This window comes from Rhynchophorus ferrugineus, unplaced genomic scaffold, assembly GCF_030347505.1.
Source record: "Rhynchophorus ferrugineus isolate W39M unplaced genomic scaffold, kcgeb_rfMv2 rfM4, whole genome shotgun sequence".
Classification (NCBI taxonomy): Eukaryota; Metazoa; Arthropoda; class Insecta; order Coleoptera; family Curculionidae; genus Rhynchophorus; species Rhynchophorus ferrugineus.
The window spans coordinates 27,660,224-27,680,781 of NW_027472583.1; the positions used below are offsets into that span (position 1 = coordinate 27,660,224).

General features: G+C 32.0%; 1 protein-coding gene across 2 annotated transcripts in view; it reads right to left on the minus strand.

Moving 5' to 3' along the window:
• Oct-TyrR (Octopamine-Tyramine receptor) overlaps positions 1-20,558 on the minus strand; it is a 145,626-nt gene that overhangs the window by 76,362 nt on the left and 48,706 nt on the right. The window contains exon 2 of one of the 2 annotated variants that reach the window (XM_076401463.1): positions 5,322-5,379. The exons of the other annotated variant lie outside the window; for it this stretch is intronic. The gene's annotated coding sequence lies outside the window, so the exon portion shown is untranslated. The remainder of the gene's footprint in view (positions 1-5,321; positions 5,380-20,558) is intronic. 2 annotated transcript variants of the gene reach the window in all.

Sequence of the window (20,558 nt, forward strand, 5' to 3'; positions counted from 1 at the left end):
TCATTCGGTGCATATTAAACCAATCGAGCTGATATTTATGGATGCTCGAAGCTGGAGTGAGAACTGGACCGTTTTTCTGGACGTGGTTCTGATCAGAGAGTATAATTATTTAATCTGCAAAAATCTAGTTAAGCATATAGCAAATAGTTGCATATTAGGAGAGTATGGTGTAATTATCACTATTTAATTAGTTAATTGCTCTTATATAAAATAAATTAACTTTATCTTCCAATACCCAAGAGTTCGAGGTTATAAGAACTTGATTAAGAGCAACTGCGACTTGAATAAAAATATATAACTAAATCTATATAAATAAACATTATCCACTAAACTAACTCACTAACGCACTAGATTGGATCAACCTTTTTTTATTTTGATCGTTATTATCAGGATAAGGTTTGTACAAAAAGAAGCCGAAAAGTTTCTTACGTTTAAATCTCACAGCATGAAGAGAAGATATACAGAGGACAGTTGACAAAATATTGACTGTTGCGAAGCAATTGTATTCGAATTATTTATTAAGCTTTAAGAAAAGTTTTTTTATGTATATATTAGTTTAGATAGGTCATTTAAAGACAGTAAAATATCATATTATAACCAATGTCTGGCGATTAGAAAATATATGGCATATGGTGTGGGTACCAGGGCTAGACGAAGCGTGTAATAAGTTATACCTGATGGAATATTCCAGTGCTACAGTAAGAATCTGTAACGCACCTGTCCTGAAAAAAGTCGTAGATCGGAGAGTCTTTCTCTTGTCGGAAATCTGAACGAATTTGAATCTGAACCAGTCTTCTCAGCCACCAGCAAGCACCCGAAAGGGGAGTTTCAGTGACAAAACAAGATAATAAAGAGTTAGTGTCAACAATCAAGAATTATAGTTAAAAATCAAACAGTCAACAACAGATCAAGAAAATGGGCGATTTTTGTGGGTCACGATTTAGCAAAAGTAGAATCTACTTTCGAAAAAATTATAAGTAGAAAGCTCAAACTTGCCAATGATTTTAACCCTGAAAATACTTTTGTAGTGAAAGAAAACAATCTATAGAAATGGTCATGCTTCATCATAAGAAACAATTACCTTTTTCATTTAGCTAAAAACCAACTCACTAGATATGAGCATGTACAATTTCTGGCTTACTGGAAATATTTCGAACTGAAAAACATTTACAAGCTCCAGTTTAAATATTATTTGATGCTATTTCCAAAGAGAGCTGGCAGAACGCTGTGCAGGAAATATGATTTAAAAACCATTTTAAAGAAATTCCGCTGAATACATTTTTTCAGTTCTTCTGCAATGATCTTCAAATATTTGTCATTCCGTTTTTGATGTACTGCTGTCAGTCATCTAAAACACGTTCTTAAGGCAATTTTTGAGTTCGAAGAATAGTTAGAGGTTCCACGGAGTTAAATTAGATTATTAAGGTGGTCTTGAAATAATATGAGTTTAATTTTTAAAAAGTTGGAATAAAAAAACTGAAGAATTAATACAGTAGGAGAATGTGCATTATAGTAAAAACAAAGAGTCATTGCTTAGTATTTTCGGCCTTTTGGGATTAATAATGACCATTTCATGCAAACAAGGCATTCAATTATAATTGATCTTTGGAATTATTTATCGATGCAATAATATTTTTTTAAACATAAAGTTAATGAACATTTTATTAGGATTGTTAATTAAATTGGTTAATTTATAATAGGTTCATTAAAGCTCTGTTTTTAGTGGTTTGATGATAGTTGAAATTCTACCCCATTAATCATTAGCAGGAAGTTTAACTTTTTTATTTAAAGAAATAGCCGATTATCATTATCGATAGAAATTAAATTAAATATTTCAATTAAACATTAAATAGTAAATGGTAGTTGTATGAGCAAAAATGTGAATGAGTAATTTTTTTAATAAATTCTGTTTGTGCTATAGGTGACTCAGAACATATTTTTCACATTAAGTTGGTACAACTAGCTTCTGTAGTCATAAGAAATATGATTGTCTCCGTCATTTAGTGTGTTTACAGGTATCGAATTTATCAGTTCATTTCAAGTATGTTTTACAACATTTTAAAGGAATAAAAACACCGAATAAAGACTTCGTACTTTTCTTCGTTTTTTTCTTTTATTGTAAGTGAAATTTTGTGTACCGAGTTACCGGAAATGTGTATTTATAAAGAACGCCTATTGACATAAAAAAGCTAAACGGCGAAAGAAATGATGCAACGATTATAAAACCTGGACACTTGATGATTGGAAAAATAAGCTATGGTTCAATGAATCATCGGTTACATTGTTTACAAACACCCGTTTTTATGAATAGTGAACTCCAAAAGAAGCCTGTCAAGCATGGGGAAGGTCTCGTTTTAATTTGGGTGGCAATATCGTGAAATTCAGCTGTTTACTTATCGAAAAAAGATAATCTTACGTCTCAAAGCATCAGAATATCATAAAATATCTTTCCTGGCCAGCATAATCGCTAGCAGGGAGCAACAATTGTTAAATGTTTTAGTTTAAGAGTAGGAAAATATTCCATTGGAAACTGTTCAAATATCTATTCCGCGAAGAATTTTAGCTTTTTTAAAAGTCAATGGTGGCTTAACACCTTATTCACAAACACACATTGTGTATATGTCAGGTAGTCCTGTAATTTTGCCCTCTTCTTGTCAGTTTGACAGAGATTACCGTTGAAAAACGTCTGATTTGTAGAGCAACAAACATCACTCTATTCATCTCGTATATCACTCATCGACTTCTTTCTGTTTCTAAAGTTCAAATTACCATTTCGAAACACCCTTTGTTGGTTGATAGACATGATAAAATAAGTCGAACACTTCAAATCGATTCCAAATCATCCGAAACCATTAATCTTTGTTTTTTTGGTAATTGGATTATTCGATGGTATGAAAGATATATATTTTCGCAATATTTCCTAACAAATAATTATAATCTAATTCATAACTGAATAATTCAACGAACAGAAAATATATGAAAAATAATCCGATAATATTATATAAAAAGTTGATGGTATACTTAAGTTACAAATTGGGAAAATAAAAAAGGAGAAACGGAAAACGAATATAAGCGAATATAAATGCCTGATTGCTTTGTGTATCAAACAATCCGATCGGATCAGAATAAAACATTCAGCGACTTTGAAGTCCTATTGAGGGCAGTTCTTAAACTGATAACAAAGTGTATTTATTTAGCTCATGGTCCGGCCGACCAGCTTCGTCCAGATCAAATTTGTCTCGTAAAAAAGTCCTCGTCCTTCGAATCGGGAGAAAATAAAAATCCTATTTGCTCATTACGTATTTATTTTGGACCCTACGACTAAATTTGATTTATCAATCAATAGAAACAAATTCGACGTCGAGAGATAATAAAATAGATGTGCGGAATACGAAATCGACACGATATTGAAAAATATGACTCGCACAGCCTCCGATATTTCTTCACGTCTTCGCGCCTCCCCTTTGTGTCGACGAAGGCCGGGCTGGGGTTCGTCCAAGTGAGAGTTGATATGAAACTGCCACCACCAAGAAAAAAAGGAAACAAATTTTCGCAGGCGTTTGAGATAAACTAGTTTTTTCAGTGTTAGTTTTATTGGATTTCTCATTTTTGGTCTGGATATAGAAACACGTTTTATCATACTTCAGAATGCTCATTTATTGTCATTGACAGGCTTTTATTTTGTTGATCGTGAGATATCGAAAGTACATTTCGGATAACAACATTCTCAAAAATAAAGTTATGATAGACTTTGAGTACATTTGGTTAAATTTTTGTATCCTTTTTACGTATAAAGTGATTTTATACACAAAGGTTTTATATAAATTGTATTTTTTATTGACGGATGTGTTTTATATTTTTTTGTATTAGGTGGTTGCTCTTGTGTGATGTCTCTTGATTATATTATCGAATATTGGTGCCAATTACTGTTAAACTAATGCTTTTGGATGTTATTGCAATATTCAGTGTATACAGTTGCTAATCATGGAACACTCTAATTGAATTTTATATATACACTAATTTTGTTGCTTGATGTTGCTGTGATGCTACTACATCATATTCCAATAGTCGGTTTTTAATTCAACGATTTAAAAAGATCAAAACGAAGTTCGAATTTCGAATAATGAATAGCAATACTTATTTGACAAATACTAAGCTCCAATTCTTAAAGACCGTTCAAGGAGTAGTACAAATAGTTGATCAATCAACCATTATCAGATATTTATATGCAATGGGAAAGATTCATCAATGCCTAAATATAAGCAATAGAGGGAAATAGCTATCATATGTATAGACTGAGAATGTATCGTTTTGCACAGTTTCAATATCGCAGTTTCATTTCTTGTTGGACAACAAAAATTTTATCTATTAATGGTTGCTGCCAAACCAATATCATTCCCTCGGCACGGTATCACCAGCTTGCTGAAAATATGGGAAAAAGATATGGATAATGATTGAAAATGTCTTGATTAATATATATCATACCTTTTTTTTTAATAAAGATTATTTTAAAGTGAAAACATCTGGGTTTGGTTTACGTAGTTTATCTGGATTGAACCTTTTGTCCAACGCTGTCTTCGAACCACGGTTCCCATCCGACTTTTATCAGACCGGTTGCTAACGCCCCTGTTATGATAACAATCATAACTTGTTCTTATGATGCATTCTTGGATGGTTGTGCTTGAGGATTTCGTAACAACATTAATCATAACAATATTTTAATAAGTTATGAAATGGAATTAATATATTTAAAAAAATGTATTTATTTTCGCTGTATTTGAGTATTTATTTTCCCACTTCTATGTTATTCACAATTCACGTGTAAATCAAGCATTGATCTTTTGTTGGTGTCCAGTCTTATGTAAAGGGTTCAAAACTGTTTTATGGTCGATATTTCGGAGAGATTTTACCGAGATGGAATACATCGACCTACCTCGATATGTTTAGGAAGGTTATCGACATATTCAATGATTGACAAACCAAAGCTAGATTCGTCTTCGTTCCGGAACATTATTAAGTTCGAACGTTCGGTAAGAAAACGAACAACCCCATTGTGACATTGGGGTTAACTAACATTTGTAATGGTGAACATAAGAACATCTTTAATTAGCCAATCTTGCACTTTCCCTTTTTGGTATTAACAGCATTGACTATTACTAGGCACTAACTTGCTATTTTTCAACCTTATATTTTTTCCAAAAACCGGCTAGGTATTAATTATGATATTTTAATTTTATTGTAAAATAATGTTCGTGATAATTAAGAATGAATTACACTCTCCTTTTCATTCGTTGTTTAGATAATATCTATATTTATCTTACCTTAAATTAGTTGATTTTTATTGATTGATCGTTATGATCATTAGTTGCTCTTTGGTTTCTGAAAAAGAAAAAATTATATAGTAAATAGGGAAAGTAAACAAAGGATGTTCAAAAATAGTATATTTATGTCAGACTGAAAGTGTGACGAGTGAGGTGTTTAGATATAAGGGTTTCGTTTGCATTGCTATATCGTTGAAGTATATATCGTTTGTGATATCGTGCCAATACATCTCCACTTCTTTTCGTAAAATAAATTAGTTTTGAATTATCAATCTAGCGGACAAGTTATACCCTATATAGTATAAGCTGTCCAGATGGAGTAATGACCACGTACATCTCTGTATTCGTTTCTTTAGTAGGGTTGTTATGTAATACGGCCCAGACTATCCGGTCATTTATTTTTCTTTTGGCTACCTGAATGGTGAACAAGTGAGACGGGTTAGTCCGTTTTCTAATACACACTCAGTGTCGCTTTGTATTGGGTTTCAACAAGTTGGCTATTATTTCCGTTGAATAAAATACATTACATTAAAACAAATGCACATATTATAACTTATATACATGCTAGAACCTACACGATTAATTTGTTTTATTATTTAATTAATACATTGTTACTAGTCGTTTCCGTCTAACCTACAATTTGTTTTTATGATAATTGAAATCTAGGTAAATAACTAGGGCAAACCATCGGCCGTAACTCAGTTTCTGATGAAATAATGTTTATACATGTAACTGCTGATTTTTTTAATACATTCACCTCACTACACAACACTACACAAGATCAGATGGTTTGATTCTTTTGGGTCTGTTTCCTGTTCTGGTGGTATCCAAAAGTTGCAATATTTCAATATTCGTATGAGAATGGAGTCTTTCCTCATGCCCCCGCAATTCTTTTGATTTCTTAACTGACCTTGAGTCCTATAGTATTTGGGTGCACCCACAATACCTCCCAGGACTTCGTTCTGAAAAATTTGTATTTTATTTATGTTACTCTTTGCAGAACATCCCCATAATTGAACTCCGTATGTCCATATAGGTTTCAGTATTTGCTTATATAATAGCAATTTATTATGTACTGATAATTGCGATTTTCTTCCAATTGGCCAGTACATTTTCTTATATTTCAATTTCAGTTCTTTTCTTTTTTTTATATGTTCCTTCCAGCGAAGTTTTGCATCGAGATTCATTCCGAGATATTTAGCGTTGTTGCTATATGGAATGATGATAGAGTTATTTAATGTTATTGGTGCTGGTACGGTCTGTTTATAGATGAACTGCACATGTACAGATTTACTTTCATTAATTCTTATTTTGCAAGCTAGTGGCCAATTATTTATATTATCACTTGCCTGTTGTAATTTTCGTGAGGCTTCTTCACTATTGTCTCCAACAGCTATAATCGCAACATCATCAGCAAATATAGCCATCGTGATATTTTCCATTTGTGGTATATCACAAGTGTAGAGTAGATGAAGCATTGGTCCCAGTACACTTCCTTGTGGTACACCTGCTTTAGCTTCTTTTATTGTAGAGTAAACTTCTTCTTGTTTGACTCTAAACATTCTGGTTGTAATATATGATTTTAATAGTTCGGTGTGTTGTTTTGGTAGCATTTTCTGTAGTTTATGAACAACTCCTTCATGCTAAACCTTATCGAAAGGTTGTGATACATCTAAGAATATAGCTGAGCATACTTTTTGACTTATTATTCTGTGGACTTGGTCAATTGTTGAGTGCTTGTTAATAAACCTAAAATGGTGTTTTGGTATTAGCTTTTTTTTTCTCTATGATCGGTTTTATTATTTTTACAGGAGTTTTCAAAAACCTTAGATATTATTAGCAGCAGTGATATAGGTCTATAGGCTTTTATTTCGTTTGGTGACATCCCAGGTTTTGGAATCATTATAATTTTCGCCATCTTCCAAATGTCTGGGACATGTTTTAATCTAAATGCTGTATTGATCAAGTTCGTCAGTTTTATTATTCCCTTTCTTGGTAGTTTTTGCAGTAATTCTCCTGTTATTAAATCGTAGCCTGGTGATTTCCTGGAGTTAATGTCAGTTTTAATAACTTTGGTTAACTCTTTTCGCGTAACTAATTCAATCATCGAATTTTCAGCGCCTATGTCCGGCAAATTATGTTTCGTTTGGTTTGAAAGTTTTTTCAAGATATTCAGCAAATGCTTCTACTTTTTGGTGATTGTCCCGTGCCCAATTCCCACATAGGTCTCTTATACGTGGACTGTGTGGACATGAGCGCTTTAGATACTTTGTGGCTTTCCAGAGTGAGTAATCAGTATCTTTATCATCTGTATTTATGCTGTATTTGCATTTCCGGTATTTACCTTTTCAGTCTTTGGGTTATATTGTTTAAACTATTTTTATTTTCAGGTGTTCTGTTTTGTTGCAATTTTTTTCGTAATTTACGTTTTTCAGCTACCATTTCCTTCACTTCTTTTGGATAATTATTTCCTTTAGTTGTACTCTTAATTTCTGGAGTATTATTCCAAGCAGCTTGTTGAGTATCTACTACGAATTTCTCTGCTTCAAGATTTAAATGTTCAGTTGTCTTGAGGGGTACATTTAGTTGAATTCGTTTGGTCAATTCTTCAGCAAATCCTTCCCAGACTGTTCTCTTGTTTGTTAACGTTGGGTTTCTTTCTTTTCTTATTTTATTTTCGTTCAACGTCAGACAACGTCTTAAAATTTTCTTCGACTTTTATATAGTTGGATGTTATGTTTTTTACTATGAAGAAATCTAACAGGTGTGGGGTTTTCTCTTGATCAGTCGGCCAATAAGTTGGTTTTCCAGTTGACATATAACTACATCTTAGTTCAGTAGCTGCTTTATGCAGTTCATTGGCTTTAGTTGTTGTCATTTTGGATCCCCATCTTGTATTTTTTGCATTAAAATCTCCTCCAATTATAAATTTTTCCCCGAGGTTGCTTCAATATTCAAATAATTTTCCTTTTTTGATTGTATCTTGGAGGACAATAAATTGCGGCTATTGTAACCTTGTATCTGTTTGATTTAATAGTTACTGCTATTACCTGATCTTCTGCTGTACTGAGCCCGGGTTCTTGATGGTGGGAAATGTTCTTTTTTTATTATTATTGCAATTCCTCCTCTTGCGATGTTGCTGGATGTATGGTATGATAGAATATATATCCTCCAAATTTCATAAGGATTCTCTTTTTTAAATTGGTTTCTGATATTAGGCAAATATCTAATTTTTGCATATCTAGGAATACTTGTAGGGTAGTGTGATGTTGCTGGATTCCATTAGCATTCCAAATTGCTATTCGGATATTTTTATTTGCCATTTCGGGTTTTTGGGGCCACGGGCCTAATGTTTTTCTTTTCTAGTTTTTCAATCCTTTCGGAAAAATATTCGATCATTTTTTCTTGTCTGTCCAGCTTTCCTATTAGTTTAAGTTATTTTGACTGATACTTTTACTACTATTAACGTTGTTATATTTTTTCGGTTCTTTCTTTTCAGTTATTGTTTTTACACATCTATGTTCTCTTCTGCAGAATTTATGTGTGTGTCTATGTAATTGGCATCTTTTGCATTGCGGTATTAAGTTCGATTTTTTTAGAGGTTCGATTTTTATATTCCGACCCCTAAAATTCTTTTAATATCAAAAATGGTTTTTGTGTCCGTATCATGTCCAAAGGCTAACATAAATAGACGTAATGGCTTCTTGTGGACTAAAATTTCTCCTTTGTTATTTTTGGTCTTTTCTTTTTTTAAAATATATGTCGCATTTAAGCATTTAAGCTCATTTTTGTTTAGTTTTGCGATAATTTTTTCACTTTTAGCTGTTGATGGAAGCCCTCTTGCCATAATTTTGATGTCTCTGGTGTGTTTGTCTTCATAAGAGTGCCATTGTAGTTTCAGCAACTTTTTCAACAATCTTAGTTTTGTGAATGTTGTACGACATTCGGCGTTCAGGTTTATTTGTCCATCGTTTAGTACCGTTACTTTGAATACTATGTAGTTGGACCTCAGTGTTTCGTAAAGCAAGTCAAAGTCGGTAACATTACTTACGATAATTGCGTGTGGTCTGGGCATTCTAATTTCTGTATTTTGTTTTATATTTATTTGCTGTGGTGAAGATCCTGGGGAATTATTTGTTTTCCTTTTTTTTATTATTAACCGTTATCCAGCCTACTTCTTTCTGCAATTCTTCTTCATCTGGTTTATATGTAACAATTGGACTAATTTTGTTTGCTTGGTGGTTTATCGTTGTTTTGTCCTTGTCCTCAAAGCTTTGTTTATTTAGTTGTAGCTGGAGGGCATTTATTTCTCTTTGCATATTGGTTAATTCAATTACAAGACCCTCTCGTGCCGACTTTTCATTCATCCACGCATTGTAGAGTACCTGTTCGTCCTGGGTTCTAGTTGTGTTCTCTAGATTCAAAACTGCAATATGTGATACGCCTGATGGCAATATTTCCATTTTATCTGTTTTTTTTTTGTGCGGTGTTCTCCATATTTTTTTACATATTGTTGAAATAATTCTGTTATTTTTATATTTCAAATTATCCTACGCTGCATTTGTGGTCCAGGTGTTAAGTTTTTGATCCTTAACACTTTATGGCATTTTACATTTATTTTCTACTGTACTGACTTTTTTTCCGATCGCACTTTCACTTTTTCACCAGTCTTTTTTTAACGCCGCATTTGTGACACAGATATTGCACTTTTGTTTTGTTTCACTGACCGTCTCTCTGAAAACGTCTTTACTCTGAGAAAGAAACATTTAATTTTAATGACGGTTTCAATTTTTAATGTGATAATTCACGGACTCAGAAATACGAGCTTTTAACGATTCAAAGGAGGCCAGAACCGTTCATTGGAATGCCAGAAATTCAAAAAATGTTTTGAGGAATGCCCAACGTATGGAGCAGGAATTGCATGTTGAAAAATGTAAAAAAAGTATAAAATACTATTTTAAATCTTAGACTGCACGAAAATTACCTGTAATTTGAAACGCATTTTCCTAGAAATTATTTCTTTCGAGGCGGCTGATATGATATCTCAAACTCTATTGAGCTGATTTACTTAAATTGTGTGAGCCTTCCCTAACTTTTTATTTGTTAGTACAAACAATGTAAAACTATAACAAAATTTCGATATCGTTTTTTCGAACAGCCGTAATCTAGTGAAAACATTTTGTTTGATTTTCAGCTCTTCTCTAGAATAATAATTTGGTTTCTCTTTTTGGTTTCATATTATTAGAAAGATTATAATTAGCGTTGGGAGCTATCGACTGATAATAGTCGAAACAGTCGATAGTCGCAAAATAGTCGAAACAATCGATAGTCAAAAAAATAGCGACTGAAAATAGTAATTACTATTTTCAGTCAAATGCACGGTTCGATTGTTTTTTTTTCATTCGTGATGTCAGACGAAATATGTACGAATTCTTGTCTGTATAAAATGTGAGATATGAAAGGACGGAGATAAATGCTTGGAGCAGTTAATTTTGAATGTCTTTATATTCTCCAATAGTAGTATAAGTGAGACAGTGATGTATATATATTAATTCACCTGATAACTTTAAAAAAGAAAAGGAAAAAAAATACTAATTTCTATTATCATGTAATAAATAATATAATTTTAAAGGAAGTAGAATTATTTTTTTACTGAATGTTCTGTGGATGTGTAATACAGGAATGTATTACACATCCACATGTGTAGTACAGGAATGGAATAATAATACCACAAAGGTTTTATCGTATTTTAATATATTAATTGCTATTTTTAAGTAACATAGCATAATAAATATAAATAGTACAATACAACTTAAATAAAACCTAAAAACTGAAGATTTTCAATAACTATAACTACTAAATAAAATACTTAATAAAAAACTTATACCTAATCATTGAAAAATCTAATCCATGATGAACCTAAAAATGATCGTACAATAACTACCAAGGCCTTTTTAAATAAAAGTTTCATTTATTTTTGAACGGAAATATTTTAAAATTCCTGTGAATATTATCATGTTCAACTTTTCTCCCGTGAGGCGATTTCTTCGATCGTTAATTATTTGCCGAGATTTTGAAAAAACTGGTTCCCAGAGGACATATGTTGCGGGTATAGATGAATATTTTACGTGTAACCGATATAATTCAGGTAGTTTCATTTTATGGGTTTGCCAAAAATCCAACGGGTTTTCTAAACGCCCAATAAATGGAATTTACAAACACTGATAAAACTTGCTGCAGTACTTGGAGTAACTACTTCTTTCATTCTAGCCATTTTTTTTATCAAAATATCTCCAGATGTCAATACATTCTTGGTCAGTAGTTTTATCTTGAATTTCGAGTTGTGGAACTATATTTGTATTTTTTGAAGTTAGAATGGAAGACACCTCTTTTGTGATAACTTTTTGTATCGCCTCAGCATTATTTGCAATATCAAATCCTGATTTTTTAAATATAGGATCTAAAAGTGTGGATTTCCCGCATATCGTATTCATTTCTAAAATTGCCAGTCCTTTATTGATGATTGAAAATAATATATTGAAATATATGAAATTGAAAATCCTGGATTTGATGGAATGTTACATTCCTCTTATTAACCGTATAATTAAAGACATCGTTGGGATATTTTTCATCAGATAACTCGGTGGTCATAATTTCAATGGGCTTTAAAAGTTGAACACATTCTGTTAAGATAGTCCATTCGTTAACAAATAAAAACTGTGGTGCCCTTAATAGCCAACAAAATAAATTGTTGAATATTAAAGTAGAGTTTTCCTATCAGAAAATGTATTTGTTACAAATATTTAATATACTTCACCTCTTTACGGTTAATATTTTTAAAAGAAATTTAACAACTACTACTGTAAAAAATTCTTTAAATCTTTTGGATCTATGCAATTTCTGAAACCTTTGGAACCTAATTTTAGTTTTCAAGATTTTGGGAAACAAGTTTCGACAAACAAGACGCTTGGACAAAAATCGTGAAAGTTTATCAAAAAAGTATTACCTATTATACCAGTCCAAAGTATTACCTATTATACCAGTTAAAAGTATCTTACTATTTATCATTTACAATTTAATTTTTTTGCCATCGAAAACTAGCGTTCCAAAATCCTGCTATATTAATTTACAATATATAGTTATTCACAAGCTACAAAAAAACACAAAACCACATATATTATATATAAATCTATATAAGCATAAATGCGGCGCATACTTTCAAGGTCGCGGCTAGGGCGGAAGGCCAGAACGTTAAAAATCAGGCGAATGAACTAGTAGAACCGAAAATAGTAACTAAAAGTAAACGACTGAAACAGTCGATAGTAAATATTAATACAATCAGTCGGACCGAAAATAGCGACTGGAAATAGTCGACTGAAAACAGTTACTAGTAAAAATAGTCGAACCAAAAATAGCTACTGAAATAGTCGATAGTAAAAAGTAGTCAATTACTGAACAGTCGATAGTCGATTTCAGTCGATTGTTCCCAACACTAATTATAATCATTATAAATGAGGGCGCACCATTTTTTTGAGTCCCCCTGTGTTATGTTTTTTTAAACATTAGTAAATATCTAATAAAAGATATTGTTTTTTTTTTAAAGTAACTTGAAAAAATAGCTAACAAAACTCATGCTAGAACTAGATATCCTCATAATGTATAAATAATTAATCAATTAATATCATTCCTTAACGTCACTTAAATCATTGACGGATCTTTTTCGCCAGACTGAAATAGAAATTAATGCTTTCTAGGCGATGTTTTCCTCGTATTGATAAATCATCAGTCGTCGTCGACGGTTCGTAAACCCGAATCGATTTAGATACGACCGTTTGGCAGGATCGTAACGTCCCTGTAACACAGAAACTCACGATATCGTGGATATGTGGAAACATGCCGATGCGTAATGAGCTGTTTGTTTTGCTGATGTTGACTTGTACTATTTATCTCAATATATATTTGGTCCATTAGCTTAAATAAAATACGTGTTCACTATCTCACTGTCCCATAATGTCTCTTGATATGTTATTAATTATATTAGTGATACGATAGTTTTGCAAATAAAAGATTCTGAAACGTTCTTAAAGCGCGTTTTAATTTATTGACTGAAGGAAAAAATTAAAATAATGGTTTCTTTTATTTTGTATGACACGACTCAATTAGATATAGCTCTACCAACAGAAAGCCGATACACGCCGAAGATGGCGTTGATTATACTGCTAAATGCAGTTTGTAAAATTATTTAGTTGGTTTTAAACTCGGGACGTATTTTCCTTTTTCATTTTATCTTAGATAAAAGGAGAAGAATGTTGTCTGAGGTCGGATTTTCACGAAATTCTTCAAAACATAAGTTATAATAATTAGGGGCTATAAATCGAAAAGTGTTAATAAAGATTATGACAAAATAATACGAAAGAAAACGAAATGGTAAATAAACCAGGGAAGTAGCTATAAATTACTAGCAAACTATAGGCTTTCGGAGTAGAATTTATTTTAAATTTTATTTAATTCTTAAAGGAAGCCAATAATGCAGACCCAATTGACCTCTTAAATCTTCCGTCTAAAATTTAATAGAAATTCTATATTAAGCAAATATTTAGAAGACATGTTTGTTTGTACTTTTATAATTCACTGAGTAGATACATATGAAGTTAAATAATTCTTAAAAGTACCTCTAACCCGCACACTACTGCAGCGTAAATTGCTCAAAATATTTTTCAGTAAAGAGAAAGTTCTCTCCCGGCTTTTTATAGTTGATACGTCGATTTATTGATGCATATATGTTATTCGTTGGCTCATAAAAATAGCCATCTGTTACATTCTTTAAAATAATGGTTGTCGAATTGTCAAGATATGATATCCTCATAAAATCCTCCTGTTAAATTTATTTTACGGACCCACAGTCTTTCGTTTTTATTTTCCACGTACATTTGCAAATGTTGATTCTCCAGAACTGCTTCCTGACTCTAAAGCGATGAAGATACGTTTTATTATATTTCTTTCGGTGGCCTATGGTTTAGTTTATCGCTTTGAATATTTGGTTCGAATGGATTCGTCACATTGTTATAACAATATGTGTATATGTATAATTAAATCCAAAAAAATAATTTTAATGGTAACAAGCGTTTATCGATTATTTATTATATTAATATAATATAGTAAAAAGAGGTGTTTGAATGAAATTGATTTATAGATTATATAGGCTATAGATTTATATACTGAAATTAATTTTCTAGATTTTGATATCGTTTTAGCACATCCGTCAAGCTTTTTAAAATGCAAGCTTTGAAACGAGAGTTTGACAAAATAAAAACTATTAACAAATTATTATATTCATTATTATATATATATTTTTTGGCCGTTGATATATCGTTTATTCAATATTGGTATATATCGATATATTTGGACATCGATATACCGTTGCATCTCTACATGTGACTTTCGTTTTCATCCAGGTTGTATGTTGGAAGTAAAGACAAATTATTGGGTGCAAATATGGTAAGCAAATTTCAGTAGTCCGATTATAACGTGCGATTGTGATAAAATATACAACCCGTCTGACCCATACAAGTGAACGAAAAAGTCTGTCGGTGAGACATATCGATTGTTTTTAGATTTGCTGAAACTAGTTTGTAAGTGGTTAGAATATTTAATTTTAAATTTGATTTTAAAAACTTTGGATTTGGCAGAATGATGCGGTGTTGTACCTATATTGAACCGACCCTTCTTTATTAACTATTTTGTGATGGTGTGGTCTCCAAGTTTCCAGAACGTTTTTTTTTCACCCCTATAAAAATCAATCGTATTTAAAAGCCCAAACGAATATTCTGCCGGCTTGGTTGGCTCAGAGGTAAAGTCAGTAGGACGATCCTTCCGCTACTGCGATAATCGCGGGTTCGAATCCTGCTGGGGCATGGTCGTAATTTGGTATTTATGTTTGTGATTGTCCTTAGGCAAGGGTGCAAAATCTATCAAGGAAAATTATCCCGGTCTTGTCAGTTATCAGGCTGGGTAAGATCGGATGTCTGCTGGGATGATCTCCAAGTTGGTCAATTGTCAGTCGGTCGGTTACTATTTGGTAAAAAGTAGACTCTAAAATATATTAAAAAAATTAATATACTTTTTGCGGATAAAATTCGCTCACAGTATTGTAACAAGAATATTGTTCCTTGAATTGATAAAATAAATTTAAGGTAATAACATTTTTAAATAATAATTAACATAAAAATAAGTTAAATGCGATTATAAATCCCTCCAAACCAATTAACTGTTCTAGTAGGCTAGAAAAATCATCCACCAAGTTTGTTTATTTTCTTCTCAGTAAAACACTATCCTGCTTCACTAATTTAAATTATTCGATATTTTAATTAAAATAAGTTCGGATAATCAATAGGACGTAAAAGTTTGAAAAGATATTTTTCTTATCTGTTCGCTGCGTATTTCTAATTTTTGTCTCCGAGGAATAATAATGGAAGTGTCATTTATTATATGACGTCTGTTAGGGAACAGAAGATAAACCGCAAAATTCATTCGCTGCCGACTATCTTAAAAGTAAGCAGGGTGGGGCGAATTTAATTTATTTATGAGCGAAGTTGATAGTCTACAGGGTGGATTGTAGGCTCCTACGTATGTAACCATTCCATCGGGAAAGTTTTAGGAAGCCCGAAACCAATCTGTCCAGAAAATATAAAAATAATTGTCTATTTTCTGTCTCAGTCATATCTCAAACATCTTAGATATTATGTCAGCGATTTCTATGCATTATAGCTAAAATCTGTAATGAACTAAACGCACATAGTATAGAAGAGTTTTGGGAAAGAGTAATTAGCTCTACATAATCTCCTTTAACTTTAATATATTCAATTCAGCTCTTTCTCAACATCAATATATTTCATATATTCAACAAATAAATATATTCCCTAACCTCTGTATTGGATGAAAAGGGATTCCTAGAAATAAATACGTATATCTTCAAGTTTGAGATTAGATGGAATTCCAAGAGTTTGAAAATTGAGTAAATAAGTAAAGTATCGCGTAAATGATATCCCAAATCCTGCAGTTATTACATCGCCAATGCACTATTTATTCTTCAATCCAGGTTTCTTTTGGTAGTTAGTTCAAGTTCAATTTTCAAGTTATCAATTAGCAGGATTCCCTGTCGTATTCTAAAACACGCTGGTTAAAGCCTTTCCGGCAGAAGCAATTGACTTCTGTTTCCATTATTGTCTTATCTATGAAAACACAAAGTTATATAAATTAGATCAGATCCTTACTGAATTACTAAATTATATTTTTGGTTTGGCCGATTACCACTCGTATAATGAAGGCTGTCGTTATCAGCTAAGTGATGAAAAAATTCATTTAAAAAGGTAATTTAATTAGTTACTTGTCTGTAAGGTATTAGGTATTTTGTCTTAAATTCATTCACTAAATTGGTATTAGCTTCTTTATTAAGAAAAGAAGATAGATTGACATTGGGTTGGCATCAGTCCGTGGTTTTTCCGTAGTCCTTTAAAAAATATTTCCTGTCCGAGAATTCCTGATTTAAAATTTTAGTTCAGGGTTGAAGTCCTATCGAACTGAACTTGCTGGAAATTAACGTATTTATAGTATTAGTATTCTAAAACTTGGTGTACGGCTACAAGACAGTTGCTTAGCCGTGAACTATTATAATTTGGTATCCACAACACTTGGTGAATTATTTCATGTAGAGTAGATACTGGTGAATTACTTGGTGTTACTCATTAAATAATAATCGGAACTTTGGGTGAATAGAGTTAATAAATAAGTAATAACTAGCGTATCTAGCTCGAAGATCATTCTAGCTTGAAGAACCAAGTTGAATTAATTTGTGTAGTTCACAGAATAATAATCAGATGCTGGTTTAGTAAGGTTAATTAATAAGTCAATCTGAAGGATGTCAGTGATTCACGAAATTAATATCAATCAGTTCATTGGGTGTTCACCATTATATTTTAAATAAAACCAACTGTATCTTATATTATAATCATTACTTCCGTTATATTGAAATGTCTAAACTATCTTTGATCATACGGATTTAACTTGAATAATCACTTAGCGTGAATACTAAACTAAACTTAATTATGACGTGAATAGTATGAGAACCTCTTGGTTCGCTCTATTTAAGGTGGCATGTATGTTAACATCCAAAATGAAATAAATATACTGGTTAGTCGAAAAATACTCTCAACTTGATATAAAATCAAGGAGATTGATTTATCAGTCAATCACAAAGCCAATTTGGACCCATGGGGTTCAAATATGGATTGCTCTAAAAATTCAAATTAACTAGTCATCCAACGCTGCCAAAACAAAATTTTTCGATTAATTACCAATGCCTGTTGCTACGTAACTAACGAAGAACTTGTACGATAACCTGAAAGTCAAATGGATTTGCAAAGTTATCGAAGATTTCGCCTTAAGACACGAAAGAAGATTACTAAATCATACTAACGTGGAAGCGATACCACCATTGGACAACGCGCAGGAAATCAGGAGATTGAAGCGAACCAAACCATACCATCTTATATAGTGTATACCTTTAGTGTAAATTATAGCTTAAATTATTATAATTTTATAATTGAGGAATACACATTAATGTATTTATCTCGCACTCATCTTGCTTGTGAATTAATCCAAGTACAGATGAAATGTAGTAATAAATTAATTTATAAGTAAGATTGTACTAAGTATATCTAACAAAGATGTATGTTAACATAATTAATGAATTTACTAATTTATCTATCTGACATCCACAACATATACTATGAAAACTTGGTAGACAGTGCAAATCACAAGATCATGAAATGTGACCAGTGATGTATTTACAAATAAGGGATTTGTTTATATTCGAATAGGATTAGATTAGCAGTATCGCTCGCAGAGATATAGAGATTCAATAAGTCGGAACTTCTATCTGTAAGTAAATTACTAAAAGATTTTGTTTTAAGACCTATACGTTTCATGCGTTATATATATATATATATATATATATATATATATATATATATATATATATATATATATATATATATATTTAGTAGCGTCTCGTCAAACATGTCATATTCACCAGATACTACTCAGCCATGTTGTATTCGATTCAGTGAATATGTCGGTGTCGGTGAATATATTTTTACATATTTTGTCATTTTATATATATATTGAGATATCATTGAAACTAATGATCATAACTAATCGTTTCTGGCATCGGCATCCTTTCTGTCTGGACTAGAGACGTGAACTACACAATCGAAACAAACGACACGTTCGAATCTAAAAATAAGGGGATCTGTAAAGAAATCCGAATAAAAAATAGAAAATAGGAAAAACCAAATTACTTAGATCTAAACCGGAGATCGATCACTGGGTCTGTTAAAATGGATTATTTTTGTTTTCGTTGGTTAATTTTAACTTTTCGATAACCTTTAGAGAGAAAAGTAGCAAATTCTGATGTTAAATTAATGAATCAGAAAAAAGATATAAAGCCAGAAAAGGCTAAATAAATGTCTACCGGATGGTACTTAATGAAAAAACAATTAAATTAAAAGGAGAAAAAAATTCGAGAAAAAAATTCGTTCCGAGTATTTCTCGTAATAGTTAATACCGCGGCCGTGCCATCTCGGTTTCTCTTCATTATTTTCGGTTTAAAATTTCACCGACAGAGATAATTTAGGGGATCTTGTTACTGGCGAAACAGATTGTTTACCCTTGTCTCGCTAAACGACGTCGCAGACGAACGTAAGTTTTGAAAACTGGAGGGGTAGCAAGAGAAAGCAGTCGGTTTTTACAGCCGTTTCGGCCTTGCTTCAGCCCCCGGTCCGCAGACGATTTACACAGGACCCGAACACACTTTCAACGACAGACCCTCCTGATATATTTCGATTTAATGACCTCTAATTCATATTTACTGTGTTTAACACATACAGGTATTCTAGAGCATCTTGGGAAGTATTTATCTTTGTCACTGTTACTTCTGAAGATTGTTTGGTGGCGTCAGCTTATTCTCGTTCCCGAAATTTCGAATATTCTGTTTTGAACCACTGAATCACGTAGAATATATATTCGATATTTGAATTCCAAATAAATTTAAAAAACTGTGAAAAATTGGATAGATCGATGTAAATCGTTACTTAAAGAATGTGAAAATTGCAAATCGTGGAAATCTCACGTCGTTCATCATGAGCCTGAACCTGGACAAACCATAGATCCTTGAACAACCTTCTCTCAATAACAGTCATTAGGCGTTATCTTCGATCACGACGACACTAGTCCACAGACGACTGTAAAAAACCTATACATCCATGCTTATACAAATTTCGACTGGCTAGCACTGCACATGCACGCTTGTTCTAATCTAGCCAGAAGTTTTTGACAACTACATGTCCTTTTCTATATACGTCTTGTTTGTTTAACACAGTTGTGATTGGAAGTAATTTTTAGATTATTTTTGTATTTACATTTTGTTGAGGTAATATAATTATTTCATAGGCAAAATTAGCGGTAGATAATGCTAAAATAAGTGTATAAGGTATGAATTATTAGTAAAATACTATCATTCTATAGCATTAATTTCGTAGATTGCTATGGAACAGTTGAAAAACTATTAGATTGGTTAGATAGATTAGGTTAGGTAGATTTGATAATATGGAAAAGGATTTTGAACATTGAAAGACCAAATGCTAATATCTATTACGATCGTATAATTATTAGGGCCTATAAGAGAGTAGAACGTACAAAAAACAAGTATAAAATTCATAGAGTTCAAAAAAAGTTCAGGAAAATTTGAAGTCAAATATTAAAACAAAATATACAATGTATTATCAATCAAATCTGCGGGAATAGTTGTTAAATATTGTATTTTAGAGTGTGTAAGCTTCGTATGTCTGTAGCTATCCAGAATATATGATAAAGAATACTCTGTGTAAGCATGTGTATTTGGTATATATGTACAAGAAGGCAATGGGCACTAATTCTTTTGCAGGTAATGTAGCTAGTGCTCGAGGAGAGTAGGCGCTGATTAAATTGCAAGACAAGAAATTATAAAAATCATACCAAAAGAAACACGCAGTGAAAAGCAGAAGGAGCAAATAGGGAAAGAAAGGCATCGATAACAGAATAGACAATGTATCTACAGATTCGAAATCAGTCAATCAAGAATCTTTGATCAATTGAAATTGTTGAAAACATAGGGGTGGTGCTTATAAATTATACAATTAT